Source organism: Callithrix jacchus, chromosome 6 (genome assembly GCF_049354715.1).
Source record: "Callithrix jacchus isolate 240 chromosome 6, calJac240_pri, whole genome shotgun sequence".
NCBI lineage: Eukaryota > Metazoa > Chordata > Mammalia > Primates > Cebidae > Callithrix > Callithrix jacchus.
Genome location: NC_133507.1, coordinates 65,778,827 through 65,802,050, shown reverse-complemented (window position 1 = coordinate 65,802,050; position 23,224 = coordinate 65,778,827). Strand labels below are relative to the sequence as shown.

The following is a 23,224-nucleotide window of genomic DNA, read 5'->3' as shown; positions in this document are numbered from 1 at the left end:
CCCTACCCGCTACCCACCATCCCTGGGCCTAGTTCAGCACTAGGACTTGCTTAAGAGCTACATTCCTTATGGCCTATACTGCCTTTCACGTTTACTTGGAGACACAGAATGCTGTAACCTTCAGTGGCAGGGCTTGCAGGCACTCAAGTTTTAACCTCTGGAAGCAATGATTGTCCTCTGGGTAGGGCTGGTTTAAATGCTCCCTCCATTGGCTTGCATTAACGGAGTGTCAGCTGAGTTTGATCTGGTTTTCCTTTCTGCTATAACAGGACAGAACTCAGTTCACTGCCTCACAATTGATGAGGGAATTGTGATGCCTCAGAGATACTCTGCACATCATACCTCTGCTAGGGGTGGGGGCAGGGGTTGGTAGAGGTGGTAGGTGGCATTGGTGATTCAGGATTGTTTTTTTCTTTTATCTTTTTTTCTCATTAAACTATTTTAATGGGTCTCAAAATTATGTGACAAATTTTTGGTCAAGTTGTTTCCATTAAAAAGTACTGATTTTAAAAACTAATAACTTAAAACTGTCACACGCAAAAAAGAGAACCAAAGTGGTCCACAAAACATTCTCCTTTCCTCCTGAAGGTTTTACGATGCAGTTATCATTAACCAGTCTTTTACTACTAAACTTAAATGGCCAATTGAAACAAACAGTTCTGAGACTGTTCTTCCTCCACCACCAATTAAGACTGAGGTGGCAGGTATTAGGGATAATATTCATTTAGCCTTCTGAGCTTTCTGGGCAGACTTGGTGACCTTGCCGGCTCCAGCAGCCTTCTTGTCCACTGCTTTGATGACACCCACGGCAACTGTCTGTCTCATGTCACGAACAGCAAAGTGACCAAGAGGTGGATAGTCTGAAAAGCTCTCAACACACATGGGCTTGCCAGGAACCATATCAACGATGGCAGCATCACCAGACTTCAAGAACTTAGAGTCATCTTCCAGCTTTTTGCCAAAACGGCGATAAATCTTTTCCTTCAGCTCAGCAAACTTGCAGGCAATGTGAGTCGTGTGGCAATCCAGTACAGGGGCATAGCCAGCACTGATTTGGCCTGGATGGTTCAGGATAATCACCTGAGCAGTGAAGCCAGCTGCTTCCATTGGTGGGTCATTCTTGCTGTCACCAGCAACATTGCCATGATGAACATCCTTGACAGACACATTCTTGACATTGAAGCCCACATTGTCCCCAGGAGGAGCTTCACTCAAAGCTTCATGGTGCATTTCAACAGATTTCAATTCAGTCGTAACATTGACTGGAGCAAAAGTGATCACCATACCAGGTTTGAGAACACCAGTCTTCACTCGGCCAACAGGAACAGTACCAATACCAACAATTTTATAGACAACCTGGAGAGGCAGGCGCAAGGACTGTTTTTTTTCTATCTCTTCAGAGCTTTTTCAGTGATATGAAGTTAAAACCAGGTACTATCAGGGGTCACCTGATTTTTGGTTCATATGAACGTGTTTTTCTGTGTAGATAGTTGTTAACTTGGTGTCGTTGTGAGAGGGATGACTGATGGAGGTTTCTCTTCCACCATCTTGCTCCACCTCCCTCCACATTAGAATTTAAGTCACACAAAAGCAGGTACGTTAGTTTCCTGGGCTGCCACACAAATTACCACCAACTCGGTGGCTTAAAACAAGAGACAGCTGTTCTCTCAGAGTTCTGCAGGCCGGAAGTCCAGAATCACGGTGTGGTAGAGTGGTTTTCTCTGGAGGCTCTAGGGACAATTGATTCCATGGCTCTGTCATAGCTTCTGAGAGCTAATGACAGTCTTTGGCATTCTTTGGTTTGGGGCTTCATAAATATAATCTTTGCCTTTTTCTTCACATGGCTTGTCTGTGTGTCTACTCTTCTGTCTCTTTAAAGGACTTCCTTAAGAAAGCCATCAATAATTGGATTTAAGACTCCCCCTAATCCAGGATGACCTCATCTTGAAGTTCTTACCTTATTTACATCTTCAAAGACCCTTATTACAAATAGGTTACACACTTATTCAGGGTCGACTTACCCTGAATTCAACTCATAGATTAGAATTCAACTCACAACCAAGGGTAGAATGTTTCTGTTGTGCTCAATGCTGCATCTCCAGCACCTGAACCAGAGCCTAGAATGTAGTAAATTCTCGATAAGTGTTTGTTGAATGTGTGTACTGATGGCCTAAAACATGCCACACACTAAAGTCAGCACTGAGAGCATTGGAATTTAATTATTCCCTAAGTTTAATGAATTTTTTTCTTCTCAACTCACATGTAAGTTCTTTGAGAATAAAAATTCTGTCACAGTGTTTGTATATTTTGGAGTTTTAAAAATCAATTTTGTGTACATAGCTGGTGATACACTAACAGATATATAAATGGGGATGAGATTCTTTTGGGATCACTGTTGATTTTGTTTATCTTGGCTTGGAACCATCCTGATCATCCTTCCTTCCCCACTTACTGTCTTCTTTTTGGAAGATGCACTCTTGCCAAAAGAGGATGACATTTTTATGTCCCAGAAGATTATTTTTTATTCAAGAGTATATTATAAAATCCTATATATAAATGTTATTTTCAAGGCTTAGTGATGAAAGTTATCTGTAAGATAATCATATGATGCTCACTTTAACAGTATTATATTCATGTTTTATGCTATTTATGTGCAAAAAACTTGTAATAATTTGGATGAGCAAAAAAAAAATTAGAAGAAAAAGAAGATAGGTCAGATCCTATTACAAATGATTTATTCTTCTCCCTCATAAATATTTGATTAAAATGCCAAAGACCTTAATTTGTCTATTTTAATTCACATCAAAAAAGCATTCCCCAAATTGCCTATTTCCTGTGTGATCTTTATAAATCAGGAAAAGTATTCAGGCCTTCCCTTCCACTTTGAATGTTGTACAGAATTGATAGAACAGCCTCTTTTTCGTTTTGTCTTACTCAACTCACTCACCATTTATTTACTTAAATAAACAATAAATTTAGAGTCAAGGAACAGGTTTAGAACGATGATTCACTCACATATTTTAAGAACAAAATTTAACATCCTACATTCTTCGGAACAAAATCTCACTAGTTAAAAAGAGGTAGGAAATAGTTTGTAGAATTTGACATCTGCTGTCTTACGTTCATTTATTTGCTTTCTAATTTGTTTTATGCCTGGAAGATGCAATTAAAATTTTTTTTCAATCTTTATATTCATTATAAATATTATGAAATATATATGTAAAAAATATTCATTATACTGCCTGTCTCTAATCACTGGTATCCACTCCCACTCACGTACTTACAATAAAGCATCATACATGACATTTTCAGATGAAAACCTTAGGTCCAGGAGAGTTAACTATTTTGCTAGTGATTAAACACACACATACACACACACACACACACACACATACTCTATCACATATGCTAAGTTACAGATTTAATAGCAGAAAAATTGCATCTTTATACAGAAGTGAAATTATGTAAAAATATCTATCCAATTCTACAATGGAAAATATCATACATGAAATGGCTCTCTCATATACTAAATAGCATTGAAAAACAAAGCAACAACTAAGAAGTTTACTTGAAAGAAAAAGATCTGTGAGAAAAAAAAAAAAAACAACCTATTATGAACTGACTGTTGGTTACCAGGGTCACAGGACTGAGTTTTAGCAAAGTCTTATAGTTTCAAGAATGGCGTCCAGCTGCTTTCTTAGGTGGTATGGGTGTCATTATTTTTAGCAAAAGAAACCTTTTCACCCTTGGTCACGTCAAAGCACAAAGAATTCCATAAATCAGTGCCAGGCTTGTTTTTAGTCCTAAATACCTGACCATATATATATTTATGTCATGTAAATTTTATTGCCTTGTGTTCAGAATAAGAATTTAGAAGATTAAAGTGGACCTTTAAAATGTAAAAATATATAAATAAATAATCACTCTTTTCTGCTTTTCTCTATGCCCCCAAATTTCTTTTAGTTTAGGCAATGAAATTAGACTAGTCAGTTTAATTTTTATTGCTAGTCAGTTTCACCTCTTAGATTCCAGAGAACAAGCCTGAGCTACTAAATTTCTACTGAAAACATTGTAAGAAGTGCTTAAAACCAGACTCTAAAAGTCATATAAAAAGAAACTTTGTTATCACAAGCTTTATAAATTTAAAAAAGACTAATTATGTTTTCCTTATTTCTAAAAGCATGCCCTTTTGTCATTGAGAAATATTTGAAATTCCTCAATAATCTTGGGTTCACAAGTGGAAACATTTGGTTGTATTTGGTTCACAAGCTTACAGGGGCCTGTCTGCTTTTGGTTCTGTGTAATTAGAATGTACAGATTTGACATCAATTGTGCTCTACTTTAGTTACAACAAAAAGAGCTCAAAACAAATGTGCAAAAAGTTGGATGCAATTTAGACTGTGTGTTCTAGAAGTGAAGTGAGAAAAAAATTAACAAACCACATGAAATCCCTTGCAACTATAAAACAGATCAACACATTAACCAGTATTTAGGACTTGACAATGATCTTATTCTGACCAACACAGAAGGCCTGGTTAAGAAAATCAGATCCCAAATTCCACATTATGGTAATTATTTACTCTGTTCCCAGATCAGTTTAGCTGGATGATTTCCAATTTGCCTATGACTATGTCCTGTCTAGTCATACAAAATTCATACTAAATTGAAGGGCTATGAAATAATTGGTAAACTCAACTGACTGAACTGACCAAACCATTTAGATATATATTAGGAGAGTGTAAAGAACAAACAAACAACCATAAAAAGAAAAAATACTGAAAACTTTCTAAATAAGTAGCTCATGTTCCAAGCTTTCTCTAACCTCAAACTTATTCATTATGTGGGCAAAATAAAGATTTATTTTTCTCATTCAACATAGCTGTTCATGTCTGTTCATAGTGGGCACCCCTATAACAATACACAGATTAACAAAAGAAAAAGATAAAAATTGATATAAGTTTAACATGATAAGGGGTTCCTTTAGAAAGGAAGAGGCAAAGAAACAAAGGAACTGGTGTATTTTTATGCTAATTTTGATGAAGAAATATATACTTATGAAGGAATATGAGGAAAGGACAAAAGTGATATGATCAAATGGCAATAAGCTAAGGGAAATTTAGCAAGGCCTGTTTGTTCAGAGTCTCTGTACTATCTTTGTATCATCAAGGATAAAGATATTTACTTCTTAACTAAGATAATGAAAAAAGAGATTAATGTGTGGATTACACAGACCACAAAATAAGCACTGCCCAATGTAGAGGACTCACCAAGAAAAAGAAACCAGGCATTACAAAGAAGCAAGAGGAACAGAGAAGAAAAAATGTAGAGAATAAATTCTCCTAATTATTTTGGTTATTTTTGTGATACATGTTTGACAATTTGCGTTATGTCTGACAATTTGAGATAGAGTTACATTCTCTCACGTGAGTGAAAGTGAATGTATAATTATTTTACATCGACTTACCTTATAAGATTTAAGAACCAAAACAAAAACAAACAAAACAAGACAAAACAACAAAACAAGATGTTCACTTCTTACCAATATAGTGAGGGTGCCTCTGGAATGAAAGTTTTATGATCACCTTCAGGAAAGAAGGGTGAAAAGAATGTGAGAGTGACCCTTCTGCTTCTGCTGTCTTCTCCTATGCCAGGGTGCCCTATTTTGGGGTAACTTGTCCTGAACCCCATCAGTTACATGTATAAATTATAGCTTCTTGCAGAAAGCTCTAGATACCCAATTTTTTATAAGACCCAATGTAAAGTATTCTGTTATATGCAGATAAAGGAGTGAAAAATAAAGGGGAAGAAGAAAGGAAAAATTTTACTTTAAAAATATTTCAAAACTATTGAATGGTATATTAACTTACATTGTAGTAAGAGCTACAATATTTGAGACTATGCTACAAGTCAGCTTTCTTGAGCAAAGTCCTTTTTTTTTTTTTTTTTTTTTTTTTTTTTTTTTTTTTTTTTACTAAAGGTTTGAGAATTTAGCTCTGGAATGGGGAGGACAATTTGAGAAAAATGTTTTCTGATGATATTTCAGAAGAAAATATGGGTGAGAAAAATGTGGGAAATGATATTCAGAATGAAAATTATCAACACTTGAGTCTAGCACCCACATGTTATATTTCTCAGATACCCACGTGTGTTCTTTAGAAAACTCTCCATTTCATGACCAAATTTAGAGCTGTGTTTATACTACACTTTATTCCTGCTCTTATGTGTTAAATGTATATGGCATCCATGGCTGGGTGTGTCACCAATCCAATACTTGACGACTGCGTGTGGTAACTGAGAATTTTATTCCTATGGAGGCCACATTGTCATCACTTTCCTGAAACAGATGAGCCACATGTGAGTAGGAGGACATTTTCTCTAAAACAGTATGCGATGTTTAAATACTGAGAAATACAGAGAAAGGCAAATAAAGCAGACTCTTAATTTTAACTTTAAAACTCAATGTATTAGACCAGTTATCCTTAGGTAACTATTTGTGTAAGTGGACATAGGATTTGAAAGTGAAACACAAAAAGTAAGTTAACAAAATGGAAGAAGAAAGTATTTTGGAGAATCAGAGCAATCATGGCATTCTCTGTGTGCAGGCAGCACACACAAAGAGGACTTAGCCTCACATAGTATCAGAAGCTCAATTAAGGCAAAACTAGAAATTTAAACAAAGTTAATTTAACTGGAATCTATCTTCTTTCTGGACTTTTCCTTTTCAATACTTATCTCTTTTAATGAATTGCTTTTTGGAGCTGAACTGAGCCTATGTCATTTTTCTCAACAAACATGATTATGGTGCCATTCCACGGTCCAATTATTACATCTAAGGGGATATACATGAAAATATCCCAAGTTCTGGAAGCTATAGTTCTGCTGAAGAAGTTTAACTAAAATCCTGCTTAAGATGTATTAAAAAGTAATTTTACAATTGGGAAACAGAAAACTGCATCTGAATTAATTAGACCAGGCTGATCTGAGGCAAGATATTCTCAGATATGATCTAAACAACTTCCAACATGCTGGCAGAATAACTTCAGATGGGAAAGAAAAGTCCAAAAGACAAATTTTTAAAAATTTAACACTTGATTGGGACCAATCTAATTGTTCTGTATCCTTTTTGCTTTATTATTGAGATGGTTTTTAAAGCAATAACATCTAGTGTTTCTCTCTGATTATAAGAACATTGGCTGGGCACGGTAGCTCAAGCCTGTAATCCCAGCACTTTGGGAGGCCAAGGCGGGCGGAGCACGAGGTCAAGGGATCGAGACCTGGACAACACGGTGAAACCGCGTCTCTATTAAAAATACAAAAAGATTAGCTGGGTGTGGTGGTGTGCACCTGTAGTCCCAGCTACCCGGGAGGCTGAGGCAGGAGAATTGCTTGAACCCAGGAGGCAGACGTTGCAGTGAGCTGAGATCATGCCACTGAACTCCAGCCTGGCGCCTGGTGACAGAGCGAGACTCTGTCACAAAAAAAAAAAAAAAGAACATTAATATTAATTGTAAAACCTTAAAATTATAAAGCAAAAAACTAACCACCCCCACCCAAAAACGTATAGCTTCAATATCTAGAGAAAAATACCATTAGTATTTTCTTGTCTAGCCTTCTTTCAAATATGATGTATTTCTATACTTTAATAAATTATTTGGGTAGTTTTATAACATGCTTTTTTACTTAATATATTTTGATAATTTTTTCATATCTTTAAGTATTCTTATAAAATGTCATGTTAAAATAACCACATGAATTTACTCCTGTGAAACCAACAATTTATTTAGCCAATCCATCACTGATGAGAGTTTTGGTTGTTCCATTATTTCTTTCTTGCAATCATAAATAACATTATTACTTAAAAGTATTTGTGTGCATGTTAGGTTAAAATCAGATTTCTGATTTAAGGTGTGTGTAATTTTAAATGTCTTTAAAAGGGGGTTAGTTATTTTCCAGAAATCTTCAATCAACTTAAGTCTGCAGTAGGATAGTGTATATGTCTTTTTCCACCCTGATGGAAACATTGGGTAATATCGCATGAGGATTTATTTAAAGAAGTTTTGCTAATTTGGTAGGAAAAATGGCATTGTATAGCTGTTTTAATTTGCATTCCTTTTATTAGAACATTTTGAATATTTAAAAATGTATTTATTAATCATTTGAATTTTTTCTTAGCAAGTTCATATTTCCTTGCCTAATTTCCTAATGAAATTTTTTGCTTTCTTCTTTATTTACCTGCCTGAGATTTTTGTCATATGATTGAAAATAAATTTTCCCATTATTTTTATGTTTCTCTTACTTCTGCTATGGTATATATTTTTTTGATGATTGCAAGTTCAAGTGTATATATGTTAATGTAGTCAAAACTATCAATGTTTTCCTTTATTTCTTCCTCTTCCTTTATACTTAGAAAGTTTTTTTCACCCAGTTCAGCAAAAGATGAATAATTATTCATCCGTCTTTTACTCTAAAGCCTAATGGTTTTTAATATTTAATGTTCTTATTCGTCATGAATTTATTTTGACATGTGGTGGGAAGCACAGATCTAAGTTTAATCCCAGTTTTTTTTCCAAATAATTAACCTATTCTTGAAGCATAATTTACTGAATAATCAGCCCATTCCCTTCAGATCTTAAATGTCACTTCTTATCAGGTACTATAAGATTAATTACATATACATATATGTATTAAAAGTCTATTCTTATACTATTGCTACATTGCTTTAATTATTATGGTGTCCTATATTTTCATATCTGGCAGTGAAAGTCCTTTCTTCTTACAATGCTCAAAAAATTTCTGAATTAGTTTTCCTCTTTGAGTTTTCAGCTATATTTCAGAATCACTCAAGTTAAAAAAGAATTGAGTTGTAATCAATTTTTAAAATCAGTTTAGAGATTGTGGTAGGCAGAATAATAACCAACCTAAGGATGTTTGTGTCCTAATCCCTAGAACCTGTAAATTTGTTACCTAACAAGGTAAGAAGAGTTTTGCTGCTGTGATTAAATTAAATATCCTGAGATCTTTTTCTGGATTATCTAGGTGGGCCAAATATCATACCAATTGTCACTTACTTCTTTATAAGGAAAGCAAGTGAAGAAATTCTCCTCTGGAGCCTCAAGGAAGAAAGCAGCCCACTAACACCTTAATTTTTATGACTCATTTTAGAACTCTGATCACAAGAATTCTAAAAGAATGCATTTGTGTTGCTTTCAGCCACAAAGTTCACAATAATCTGTTACAGCAAACACAGAAAACAGATATAAAGGTAGCTGACATTATTGCAATGCTGAACTTTTCTTTCAAGAATATGCTACATCTTTGATTTATTTCTTCTTTTATGTAATCAAGTCAAGTATTTATTTATTTGTTTGCTTGTGTTTTGAGACAGAGTCACTGTGTTGCCCAGGCTGAAGTTCAATGGCGTAATTTTGGCTCACTGCAACCTCCCCTCCCGGAGTTCAAGTGATTCTCCTGCCTCAGCTTCCAGAGTAGCTGGAATTACAGGCAAGTGCCACCACGTCTGGCTAACTTGTGAATTTTTAGTAGAGGCGGGATTTCACCATGTTGACCAGGCTGGTCTCGAACTTCTGACCCCAAGTGATATGCCCCCCGTGGCCTCCCAAAGTCCTGGGATTACAGGCATGAGCCACTGCGCTCAGGCTTGCTTTTAACATGAATGTTCTATATTTCTTGTGAAATTAATTCCAAATAATTTAGGCACTACAGGTGCTATTGTTAATGAGGTGTCTTTTCATTATAAGTGGTCTTTATGGTTCACAGGGAAGTCATTGCTACCTTTATTAGTCTATTTCTTTTCCTCAAGTCATTTATCTTTGTGTTATTTGTATATTCTGATTTTCCGTTTTTTTCTTTTTAAAAATCCTGTTTTTGCTGGATACAGTGACACATGCCTGTAGTCCTAGCTACTTGGGGGGCTGAGGCAGGAGGATCACTTGAGGCTAGGAGTTCAAGACTGTCATGTTCTATGATTATACCTTTGAATAGCCATTGTATTACAGCCTGGGCAACATAGCAAGACCCTGTCTCATAAAACAAACAAAAATTCTTTTTACTTGTATTAATTCCTGTTTTCCTTAGGTTTGTTTTATTGTGTTTATTCTTGAGTCGAATGTCCAAGATTTCCTCATTTAGTATTGAAAATAATTGGTGTTGTGACTTGCTTCTCATTGCTTTTTACAAGTCATGTGTTTTGACCTGCAATTTCTTCAAAAGTTATTTTTTAAGTATTCCTTTGCAAATAATTTTGACACTTACTGAAGGTTTGTTTATTTAGGTGTGATTCTTTTTGTAGGTGTTGTTTAAAATCTATTTTACTTCTGTTTTTTTATTGTATTTTGTTTAAAGGGTATATAATTTAAAATTTTTAAAATCATTGAGAGTTGACTTGTGATCTAATATCTAATACATATATATATATTCAATGGGCCCTTGAGTAGATAGTAATATTTGTAGTTTGGACAATATCAATTAAGTATACTCCATTAAGCATGTACTACAGTATTTTGATTTCCTTTTGTATCTATCTGTTGGCTTTTTTTTTTTTTTCACTATCCAACCTTGTGAGTCATGTTGTATATGTAAACAGAGTATAACTGGACTTGTTTTTGAACAAATGTAATCATTTTCAAAGGTTAAGAAAAATGAACTGAAGGACTTACAGATGAACTTGACCAGATGTATTTGAGAGATATTTTAGGAGGCAGTATTGACATGACCAGATGACTCGAATGAGAAGAACATCATTATATAGAGTAAGCAAACAGAAATTTTGCAGGGAATCTTAATGAACCTGTTTGAGGTGCCTGTATAATATGCAGATTGAGCATATCTAGTAGGCATTAGATAAAAAGAGTTTGAGCTCCAGCATATGAGAAAAGCTACAGTTTTATTGACAGAAAGGCAGAGTTTTTCCTTTTAATTGAAATTGGAGTAAACATGCTTACCAGTTGAGAAGTGGAAGCACCAGATTGAAGATAAAAGGAAAAGACAGATTAATGAATAGAGGATAATCCTGGAACATGAGAAGGACAGTGGATCCAAAGCAGAGGTAGAAGTCTTTGTCTCAGAGAGGAGAAGTAACTTTTTCAGAACGGAAGAGGATTAGCTTAAAATAAATAATTTTTAAACTAGAGACTGAAGGAAGAAAAGGAGGGGTGGCTTATTCTTGATTGTTTGTCTGAGTCCTAGAAGTTATGCTGGGATCTCTGCTGATGATTGCTGCTTACACACTGTGAAAGAGGAACTCAGACTCTACCTGGTCAGTTACATTTGGGGTGTGCATTGGTGGCTTGCTCTCCCTTGCCTGATGTCTTCCATTGTCACAAGTGATATTTTTGTGCTAATTTCATGGTTCTTGGGTGTGGTGTAGAGAGGTCTCTATAATGTTTTTATTTTGTGAAAGCAGAGGAAGCAATGTTGATGAGGGACACAGGTGGAGTGCTGAATTTGTTAAAATAGTGATCTTTTGAAATAAAATTTTAAAAAAGAGAGAGCCAGTTTGGAGAGGGACAGGATTTTTTGATCACCCTCCAGCTAGGTCAACATGGCTTGAAGTGCCAGAATTGTAATATTATCTCCACAATTATTCAGAATTCTGGGGACAGGAGCCAGCACAGCAGATCAGTGACTTTATATATTGTCAACCTGTAGAGAAAGTATGGCAGCACTTTCCCCAGCAGATGAATGAATAAAGAAAATGTAGTATATATACACAATGGATTTCTATTCAGCCTTCAAAAGGAGGGAAATCTTTTTGTCATTTCCAGCAACATGGTTGAGCCTGGAGGATGTTAAGCGAAACACTTCAGGCCAAGAAGAAGACAAATACCACATGAACTCACTTATATGTGGAATCTAAAAAAGTAAAACTCATGGAAGTCCAAGTAAAATGGTGTTTACCAGGGGCCAAAGAGTGGGAAGAGATTGGGAAGGTGTGAGTCAAAGGGTAAAAAAAATTCAGTTATATAGGAGTAAAAAATTCAGGAGATCTATTGTACAACTCGATACTTGATAGCAATGTATTGTATACCTGAAACAATGTATTATATGCTTGAAAATTGCTAAGATATTATATTTTTCAGGGTTCTTACCACACACAAAAAAGTATGTGATAATGTTTATGTTAATAAGCTTGCTTTAGCCTTTTTGTCTTGTACATATATTTTATTTATTTATTTATTTTTGTACATATATTTTAAAACATCATGTTGTACACAATAAATATACATGGTATTTACTTGTCGGTTATAAACAAAATAGAAAGAAAATAACTTACATAATAGAAGCACTCCTGACATACATATCATTATAGAGTACATTCTCTCCAAAAGCAGTTACTATTCTGATATCTATGATCATGAAAGATTAGTGTGTGTGAGACTTATTTTACTTGATATTATGTTGTAGAACTAATCTTTATTGCATGTTGCAACAGGCCAGTCTTACCTATTGCAGTAGATTGTATTCATAGATCCAGTGCCTAATTTGTACTTTTTGGCTTTACAAATAGTGTTCCCATAGATGTCATTGGGTTATATATGCATTCATTTTTGGAAATATGCATGTATACTAGAACTGGAATTGTTGAGTGATAGGACACACACATGTTCAGTGTAGATGTGACCAGTTTTCTAAAGGGCATGAGAATAGTAGTACATGAGAGTTCCCATTCTTCCACATCCTCAGCTACAGAAATTATAGATATTGTGATTAAGTGTGTAGTGGTGTCCCATTGTGATTACTGTTCCCACATTGGTCATACTGTTTTCCTCTATTGTGTTATACTGGTTCAAGCATTTGCTCATTTGCCTATGAATTTTGTCTTTTCTCTGATTTTTAGCTGTTTAAAAAGTAAATTTTGGAGTGTCTATGACTTGTCACTTATGTGTTCTATAAATATCTTTTCTCAGTCCATGACTTGCTTGTTCCCTCCTTTTAATGGTATCTTTTAAATAACACAAATTCTTAATATATATATTGCAGTTTACTCATATTTTCCTTTTATTGTTAGTGCTCTTGGGTCTTGTTAAAAAATTCTTGTTTACATCAAAGCTATAAAATATTTTCCTCTGTTTTCTTCTAAAGGTTTTATATTCCACTTTTAAATCTACTCATCGTGAATTTATTTTTCAGCATAATGTGAGGTGAGCATTAATACATATATTTTTCTTTTGACCTGGGTTCATTTATTGAAAAGACCACCCTTTCCCCAATTGCACTACAATGTAATCTTTGTCATGACTCAAATCATTCTAAGTGTGACTCTGCTCCTGACTCTATGTTGTCTTTCTTCGGTGTATTAGTCTATTAGAACATCACTGTGATTACTGTGGCTTTTGATAAGTCTGGAAAGACCTCCAGCTTCACTTTCCTTATTTAAGATTATTTTGCCTATTTTTGGCCCTTTGCATTTCCATTATATATTGTTAGAAAAGTCAAGTGCCAATCCAAGGGAAAAACCTACTTGCATTTTTGCTGGACTTCTATTGAATGAGTCAATCTGGGGAAAATTAACATGTATATAACATGGGGTTTTCTAATCCATGAATATGGCATATCTTTCCTTGTTTTATTTATTTCAATAATGCTTTATAGATTATTGTATAGACAGTACAAATTTTATAGAGTTTTATTTTTTGTATTTACTATTTTAGACATCATTTTAGATTGTATCTTTTTAAAAAATTTAATTGTCTGATTATTTGTTGTGGCATTAAAAAATCTAATTTTTATGTTGATGTTTTTTAGCCATAAACCTTGCTAAATTTCTTATTAACTCTAATGGTTTTTTACTAGATTTGTTTTTGGATATTCTAGGTATAAAATCATGTTATCTAAAAAATGGAATTTGGGGTTTCCCCAGAAGTTTATATATTTTACTTATTTATAACTTTTGATTTCATTGGTTAGCACCACTGGTAGAATGTTGTATAGAATTGGTAATAAGACATTCTTATGTTAATGTGAATTTCAGGAGGAAAGCTTTCTATATTCTGCCATTAAATATAAATTTGCTGAACAATTTTGTGGATACTTAATCAGAATAAGAAAGTTTCCTTTTATTTTTAGTTTACTAAGTTTTATTGTGAAATGATAGATTTGTAAAAGGTATTCTTTAATTCTAATGAGATGATTAAAGGAGTTTTCATCTTTATCCTGTTACTGGTGGTGAATTACAATTGAATTTAGACCAACTCTACATTCCTAAAATAGTCACATTGCCTTGCGGGTATTATAATTTTATATACCGCTGCATTAAGTTGCTAATATCTAGTATAAGATTTCTGCATCTATGTTTTTAGAGAGATTTCCTGTAGTTTTTCTTCCTTGAACGTGTTGGGTCAAATTTATTTACATATTTTTTTCAACCCATAAAAATGTTGGAAAGTTTTTCCTTTTTCTCCCGAACTCTGGATATTTATATGAAACTAGTATTTTTTATTTTGCACCTAGAAAATTTTTTGGAAGGTGAGGAATTTAAAATTACAAATTCTATTTCTTCCTGTGTTGGTTATGTTAGGTTGTGTTTTCCTAGGAATTAAGCCATTTCATTAATGGTATAAAATTGCTCATAAAAGCTAATTTTGTCTTTTTAGTACTTGTGAGTTCTAGAGTGATATGTTTTAATTCCTACTGTTAGCATTATTTTTATCCATTCTGTCTGAGATTTCCTAATTTTTATTGGTTTTTTTTAAAGAACCTACTTTTAATTTTGTTGATTTTGTATACTGAATGCTTGTTTTTCAATTTTATTAATCTCTGTGTTAATCTTTATTTTGGGTTTAACTTGCATTTTGCTTGTTTTTTAAATTTAAATTTCCCACGATAATCATTTCAGTTCTAGAGTTTTAGCCTTTTCTCTCATATACCTTTAAGACTATATTTCATTCTAAGCACTGTTTTAGTTGTATTCCAAAAATTTTGATAGATACTACGTACATTATTATTTAAGTATCAATATTTCTAATTACTATGATCTTTCAGTTTTTTGGCCCATGGCTTATTTCTATATGATGTATGTGTATGGTGTATGGGGGGGGGAGAGGAGTTTCTTGTTACCTTTTTCTTCTTTGTTTTAATTCCTAACTTAAGTCCACTGTTGTCAAGACACTCTCTGAACAGATATAGTTTTCAAAAAATTGATATTGAAGCTTGCTTTAATATCTCAGCATATATAGTCACTTGATAAAAATACAACTTTTCCAATGTTATTTGTAGTGTTCTATACATAAAAATTAGAACACACTTTATAAGGTTTTGTTTATATTCTCTATATCCTTTTTTATTATTGTTATTTTTTTATCTGCTTATTAAAAGCAAGAAGTTAAAGGCCCCCACTGTGATTATAAATTTGTCTCCTGCTTTTTAGTTACATATTTTAACTCAATATTTTTTATATCATCTGGTATATTGACTATTACTGTATTATATTACTCAGTTATAGTTATGCTTATTACCTATTTGTCTGCTATTCATCTAGCAAAGATAGCTTTATTTTATATAGTGTTTGTATGGTACTTCTTTGTCCATCCTTTTTCTTTCAGAATTTTTGTGTAGAAACATAGACCAATGGAAAAGAATGGAGAGCCTAGAAATAAAGCTGCACACCTACAACCATATGATCTTTGAGAAAGTTTACAAAAGTATGCAATAGAAAAAGGATTCTCTCTTCAATCAGTGATGCAGGGAAGGGATAGCTGTCTAGCCATACGCAGACTAAAACTGGACCTCTCCATTTTACCATACACAAAATTTGACCCAAGATGGAGAAAAGACTTAAATGTAGGATGTCAAACTATAAGAATCTTAGAAGAAAACCCAGGAAATGCCATTCTGGACATTGCCCTTGGGAAATAATTTATGACTAAGCCCTCAAAAGCAACTGCAACAAAAATAAAAATTGACAAGTGGGACCTAATTAAACTAAACAGCTTCTGCAAAACAAAATAAGCTATCAACAGACTAAACAGACAACCTAGAGAATGGGAGAAAATATTCATAAATAATTCATCTGAAAAGGTCTAATATCCAGAATCTATAAAGAATTTAAACAACCTAACAAACAAAAACCAAACAACTCATTTAAAAAGTAGGCAAAATACACGAACAAACACTTCTCAAAAGAAGACACAAAGTGCCCAACAAACACATAAAAAATGCTCCACATTACTAAACATCAGAGAAATGCAAATCAAAACCACCACACTTCATACCAGTCAGAATGGCTATTATGAAAAAGTCATAAAACAACAGATACTGGCAAGGCTGTGGAGAAGATGAAACATATTATGTTAGCAGGAATCTAAATTAGTTTAAACACTGGGGAAAGCAGTTTGAACATTTCTCAAAGAATTTAAAACGGAACTACCATTGACTTAACAATCCCATCACTGGGTATACATCCAAAGGAAAAGAAATTGTTCTACCAAAAGGATGCATGGATCTGTATGTTTACTGTGGTACTATCCATAATAATTAGACATGGAATCAACCTTGGTGCCTATTGGGGGTGGACTGGATGGTCCATATGGTACATATAAACCATGGAATTCTATGCAGCCATAAAAAAGCATAAAATTACATCTTTTGCAGCAATATGGATACAGCTGGAGGTCATAATTATGAGCAAATTAATGCAGGAACAGAAAACCAAATATTGCATGTTCTCATTATAGTGAGTGCTAAGCTCTAGGTACATGGACATAAAGATGGGAAATATAGACACTGGGGACTACTAGAGTGGGGAGAGAGGGAAAGAAGAAAGGGCTAAGAAACTACCTGTTGGCTACTATGCTTGCCACCTGGGCAATGGGATCATTTATATCCCAAACCTCAGCATCACACAATAAACTATTGTAACAAACCTGCACATGTAACACCTGAATCTAAAATAAAAGTTAAAATTATTAAAAATAATTCTGTATCCATATATTATTTAAAATGTATTTATTATGAGTGACATACACATTGATTTTATTTTTTAAAACATGTCTTAATCATATAATTGGAGTACTGTTATGTTTTACATTTAATATAAGCAATATTATATTTTTTGTATAGTGCTGAATTCAATTTGCTAATTTTTGTTATACTTGTGAGTAAATTAGTTTTTAATTTTCTTTTACTGTAATGATTTTCTCAGAATGTTTCTGGCCTCATAAAATCCATTGGGATGTTTCCTTCTCTTCTATATTCTAGAAAAGTTTGTATAGAATTAATTAACACTATTTTCTTCTAAAATATTTGGTAGAATTTTCTAGTGATGCCATTAGGTATTGGAGTTTTCTTTCTTAAAAAAATCTTAACTATGATTAATGTCATTAATCAATAGAAATCTATCGAGGTTATCAGTTTATTTTTGTATAAGCTTTGGGAGTTTGTATCTTTCAGGCAATTGGTTTATCATATTTATGTTGTTGAATTTATGGGCCTACAATTTTTTATAATTTTCTCTTATTATTCTACTAATGGCTGAAAAGTCTTTAATGATACTCTCTCCTTCATTGCTGATATTGGTAAGTCTGTCTACTTTCATGTGTGTGCCATTTTGACTAGTGATTTATAAATTTTTAAAATTATTTTCAAAGAACCAGGTTTGGATTTTTTTATTTTTCTTTAATTCTTTTTATCCATTTACTTGATTTTTATTGTAACTTTACTCTTTTTTTCTGCTCACTTTGGGTTTTAGTTGTTCCTCTCTTTCTGGTTTCTTAAGGTAAAAACTTAGAAAATTGATTTGAGATATTTCTTCTCCAATGTAAGCATTTATTGATATAAAATTTCTTTTAAGCTACATACCACAATTTTGCTATATTGTTTTATTTTCCTTATATTCAAAATATTTTCTAATTTCTTCAATGAGTTTCTCTTTGACCCATATATTATTTAGAATTGTATTTTTCATTTTCAAAACATTCATGTATTTTCTAATTATCTTTCTGTTCTTGATTTCTTGTTTGAGTTACTTAGGATGAAAAAAATTGCATCATTTTTGTCATTTTAAAATTCTTAAGATTTGTATTATGGTCCAGAAATGGTCCAGCTTGTGAAAGCTCCAGCTGTGCTTAGAAAGAATGTATACTCTGCTGTTTTCACGTGGAGTGTCCCATAAATATCAATGGGATCAAGCTGGTTGCTAATATTGCTTAGGACTTCCGAATCCGTATTGACTTTATGTCTACTTGTTGTATTGATTACTTAGAGAGGAAAGTTGAAGTATCCAATTATAAATGTGAATTTTCTATTTTTACTTATTTTCTCTTGGTTTCATTTAATATATTTTTGAGCTCTTATTAATACTTGTACATGCATAATTAGTATTAGTAAGATTATTGGTGAATGGAACATTTTTATCATTATATACTTTCCTTGTGTATCTTAATAATTTTCCACATTGTAAGATCTTACAGCTTTGTTATTGCTAAGCAGTGGTAAAAATTTTCAGACTCCACTTTGAGTCCTCTGATGCCACCCCAGCTATCAGATCAACAAATATCAACAAAGAGATGACATAGATGTTAGAATTATTAGGCAAGGAATTTAAAGCAACCAAGATAAAAAATTTTTTCAATGAACAGTTATAAACTCGTTTTAAACAAACAAAAAAGAGAAAGTCTCAGTGAACAAATAGATTATAAAGAACCAAGCAAATTTTTGATCTGAAAATATTTAAAATCCAGAATAAAAGCCTTAGGAAATGGGCCAGGGAACAACAGAATAGAGAAAAAAATAAGAACCATTAAACTTGAAAATAAAGCAATAAAAATTATCTGAACAATAAAGATAAAAGAGACTGAAGAAAATAAGCAGAGTCGCAGTGACTTATGGAACTGTAATAAGTGATCTAACATTTGTGTCATCAAAGTTTCAGAAAAAAAGAAAAAAGAAGGCAGTCCTCTGAGTGCCAATGAAATAACGGCAGAAAAAATTTCCAAATTTGGTATAAAAGCAAACCAGAGATTTAAGAATCTGAATGAAAAATAGCATAAACCTAAAGTAATTTACATGAAAACACCTCATTGTCAACCTCTGAAAACTAAAAACAAGGAGAAAATATATAAAGCAGCCAGAGAGAGATAAATGAATGACACATTATCTATAGGGGAAAACCAATTTGAGTAACAGTAGATTTCTTATTAGGAGGCCAAAAGGAAGGGGCACAGCATTTTTCAGACAGTAAAAAAAAAAAAAGCAAGTGTCAAACTAAAATTCCACATGTAGTGAAAATAGTTTTCAGTCATGTAGAAAATCAAGGCATTCTCATATGAAGAAAAAATTAATGTGTTGCAAGCAGACCTACCTTAAAAAACGCCTAAAGGAAGTTCTCTAAATGGAAAAAATTATAAAAGAAGAAATGAACAAACATGATAAAAGAAAATATATGAGTAAATGCAGTACTATCCTCCTTTTTCTTAAGTTTTTTAAGTTATGTTTTAACTATTGGAGATAAAATTTTAAGTGTCTAATTTGGTTTTCAATATCTGTAGAGAAAATATTTAGGACAACTATACTAATATAAATGGGAGAGAGAGGTAGTTTTCTAAACTTGACTCTCACTGATAAATTGCTGATGCCAGTAGACTTTGATAAGTAATATCTCTGTAACATAATGCCTAAAACAATCACTAAAAAGATACAAAAATACAGTACAGGCAAAACACCCCAGATTAATCAAATGGAATTCAAAAAATGTTCAAGTGTCTTGTAGAGTTAAGAATGAGAAAATTCAAATGAAAAAGGGAAAGAAAAAAAGAGCAGAAAACCAAAAGTAAATGGCAGACTTAAGTTTCTACATTCTCATCTTGTTACGGGAAAGGGGCTCCAGTTCAGACCCCAAGAGATGACTCTTGGATCTTGTGCAAGAAATAATTTGGGTTGTGTCCATCTAGTAAAGTGAAAGCAAGTTTATTAAGAAAGTAAATGAATAAAGAATCGCTACTTCATAGATAGAGCAGTATGAGCAGCTGGTTGGCCATTTTTATGGTTGATTCTTGATTACATGGTAAAGAACGGGTGGCTTATTCGTGAGTTTTCTGGGAAAGGGGTGGACAATTACCATAACTGAGGGTTCCTCCTCTTTTTAGACCATATAGGGTAACTTCCTGAAATTGCCATGGCATTTGTAAACCGGCATGGCACTGGTGAAAATGTCTTTTAGCATGCTAATGCATTATAATTAGCATGTAATGAGCAGTGAGAATGACCAGAGGTCACTCTTGTGCCACCTGGATTTTGCTGGATTTTGGCGGGCTTCTATACTGCAGCCTGTTTTTATCAGTAAGGTCTTTATGACCTGTATCTCCTGCTGACTTCGTATCTCTTCCTTTGTCTTAGAATGCTTAACCTCCTGGGAATGCAGCCCAGTAGGTTTCAACTTCATTTTACCTAGCCCCTGTTCAAGATGGAATTGCTCTGGTTCAACTGCCTCTGACAATCTCATTATTTTAAATGGTCTAAATACACCAATTAAAAGACATTTATGAAATAGTGGATAAGAAAACATCACACAACTGTATTCTGCATATGATAAATTCACTTAAATATAAATAGATATATTTAAAAGATCAAAGATGTAAACTTCGAACCAAAGAATATTATTAGAGGAACATTCCATAACTATAAAAGTGTCTACACAGCCAGACATAATAATTCTGAATGTAAATGTGCCATATCAACAGCAGTTTCAAAATCCATGAAGCCCAAACTGATAAAAGATAAATGAGAAATACATAAATCCACAGTTGTAGTTGGAAACTTCAATACCCCCTTTTCAACAATTGACATAAAAACTAGACTGAAAGTGGGCAAGGCTATAGAAAAAACTCAACAGTATCATCAACCAACAGAAACAAATAAAAATTTGTTGAATATTCCCCAAAACAGCAGAATAATACATTCTTTACAGGCTCTCATAGAACATATATCAAGGTAGTTCATATCATGGGCCATAAAACAAACCTCAACAAATATACAAGAATTGAAAATATATGGAGTGTGTTGTTTGGCCACAATGGAATCAAAGTAGAAATCAATAACAACGATGAACAAAAATCAAAGTTTTCCAAACATTTAAAAAACAGATAATATGCTTCTAAATAATCCATGAATCAAAGAGAAAGTCTGGGGACATTTCAAAAAACACAGTAAACTAAATGAAAATGAAGACAGAACATTTCCAAATTTGTGAGATGCAGCTAAAGCAGTGGTGGAAAGAAAATTTGTAGCATTTAATGCTTGTGTTAGAAAAGAGGAAAAGCCTGGACAACACGATGAAAACCCATCTCTACTAAAAATACAAAAAATTAGCTGGGAAGCCTGGGTGACAGAGCCAGACCTGCCTTAAAACATAAAAAGCTCAGTGTGGTGGTTAATGCCTGTAGTCCCAGCACTTTGGGAGGCCAAAGCAGGCAGATCACAAGGTCAAGAAATTGAGACCATCCTGGCCAAAATGGTGAAACCCTGTCTCTACCAAAATTACGAAAATAAGCTGAGTGTGGGGGCATGTGTCTGTAGTCCCAGCTACTCGGGAGGCTGGGAAAGGAGAATTGCTTGAACCCTGGAGGCAGAGGTTGCAGTGAGCCAAGATAGTGCCACTGCCCTCCAGCCTGGCAACAGAGCGAGACTCCGTTTGAAAAAAAAGAGAAAAAGTATCAAGCAGATAATATAAGCTACTGTCTCAAGAATCTAGAAAAACAGGAGCAACCTAAACCCAAAATAAGTAAAGGAAGAAAATAATAAGGAGAAAAAGTCAATGATATTGAAAAGAGAAAATGGTAGAGGAAAGAATTAAAAACAAAAAGCTACTTTTTGAAACAACCAATAAAAATAAAGAAAATATAGAGAAGACATTAATTACCATACAGTATAAAATATTGAGATAACAAAAAATTGTAAGATAATCATAATTATAAGAATTATAAGGGAATACTACAAACAATTCTATATATATAAATTGGACACCTTAGAGGAAATGGACCTGTTCCTTGAAAAGTACACATTACCACAACTCACTCAATATGAAATAGATAATTTGAATTATCTACTACTACTACTATAACTACTCTACTGCCTATTATTTTGAGGGAATTAAAAATATAAATTTTAATTAAAAATATAAAGTTAAAAACTTTCCCAAAAAATCCAGACCTCAATACCTTCACTAAAAAATTATACCAAAAGCTAAAGGAAGAATTAATGCCAATTTTACATAAGCTCTTCCAGAAGATGAAGGAGGAGGGAATACATCCCAGTGTGTTCTATGAAGTCAGTATTTCAAACCAAATGAAAACAGTATGAAAAAGGAAACTACACAATAATATCCTTCATGTATACAGAGAAAAAAATTCTTTATAAGCTATTAGCAAAAAGAATTAAGCAATATATAAAAATAATTATACACTATGACTAGGTTTACTCCAAGAATTCAAGGCTTCTTCAAAAATAGAAAATTGAACAATGAAATCTGCCATATTAAGAAAGAAAGAAATTATGCTAAGAAAGAAAACCTGCATAATCATATCAATTGATGCAAAAAATCCATTTGATAAAATTTAACACGTACTCATGATAAAAAAAATTCTCAGAAAACTAGGCTTTGAGTAATACCTACAACTTGATTAAAAACATATAAACAAAACCACAGCTAACATGATGCTTAAAGGTGAAAGACTGAATGCTTTCCTGTAAAGACTGTGAACAAGGTAAGGATGTCAACCTTACCGTTCTTACTTAACATATTACTGGAAGGAATTGCTATAACAATAAGTCAAAAAATAAATAGAAGACGAGAAAAGAAGAAGTAAAACTGTCCCTATTTGAATATTGCATGATCTTCTACGTAGAAAATCCCAAGGAAGCTCTATTAAAGAAAGCAAACAAACAAAATCACAAAAATCCCCAAACCCAAAACAAAACGAAAAATTTCCTAGAGCAAACACACAATTTCAGAAAGATTGCAGGATACAAAATTGACCTGTAGAAATAAAGTGTATTCTAAATATTAGCAGTAAATAGGTAGAAGTCAAAATTAAAAATACAATACCATTTGTAGTTGCTCAAAAAAGTAAGTACTTATGTATAAATATAACAAAACATATAAGGGACTTGTGTGCTAAAAATGCTAATGAGACGAATTGAAGAAGCTAAATATAATAAATGGAGAGTTGTTTCATGTTCATGTGTTGAAAAACTCAACATTCAATTCTCATTT

General features: G+C 33.2%; 1 pseudogene; it reads right to left on the bottom strand.

Annotated features, from left to right (window-relative positions):
- Positions 1-442: 442 nt before the first annotated feature.
- LOC108592191 (elongation factor 1-alpha 1 pseudogene) overlaps positions 443-23,224 on the bottom strand; it is a 67,879-nt pseudogene continuing 45,097 nt past the window's right edge.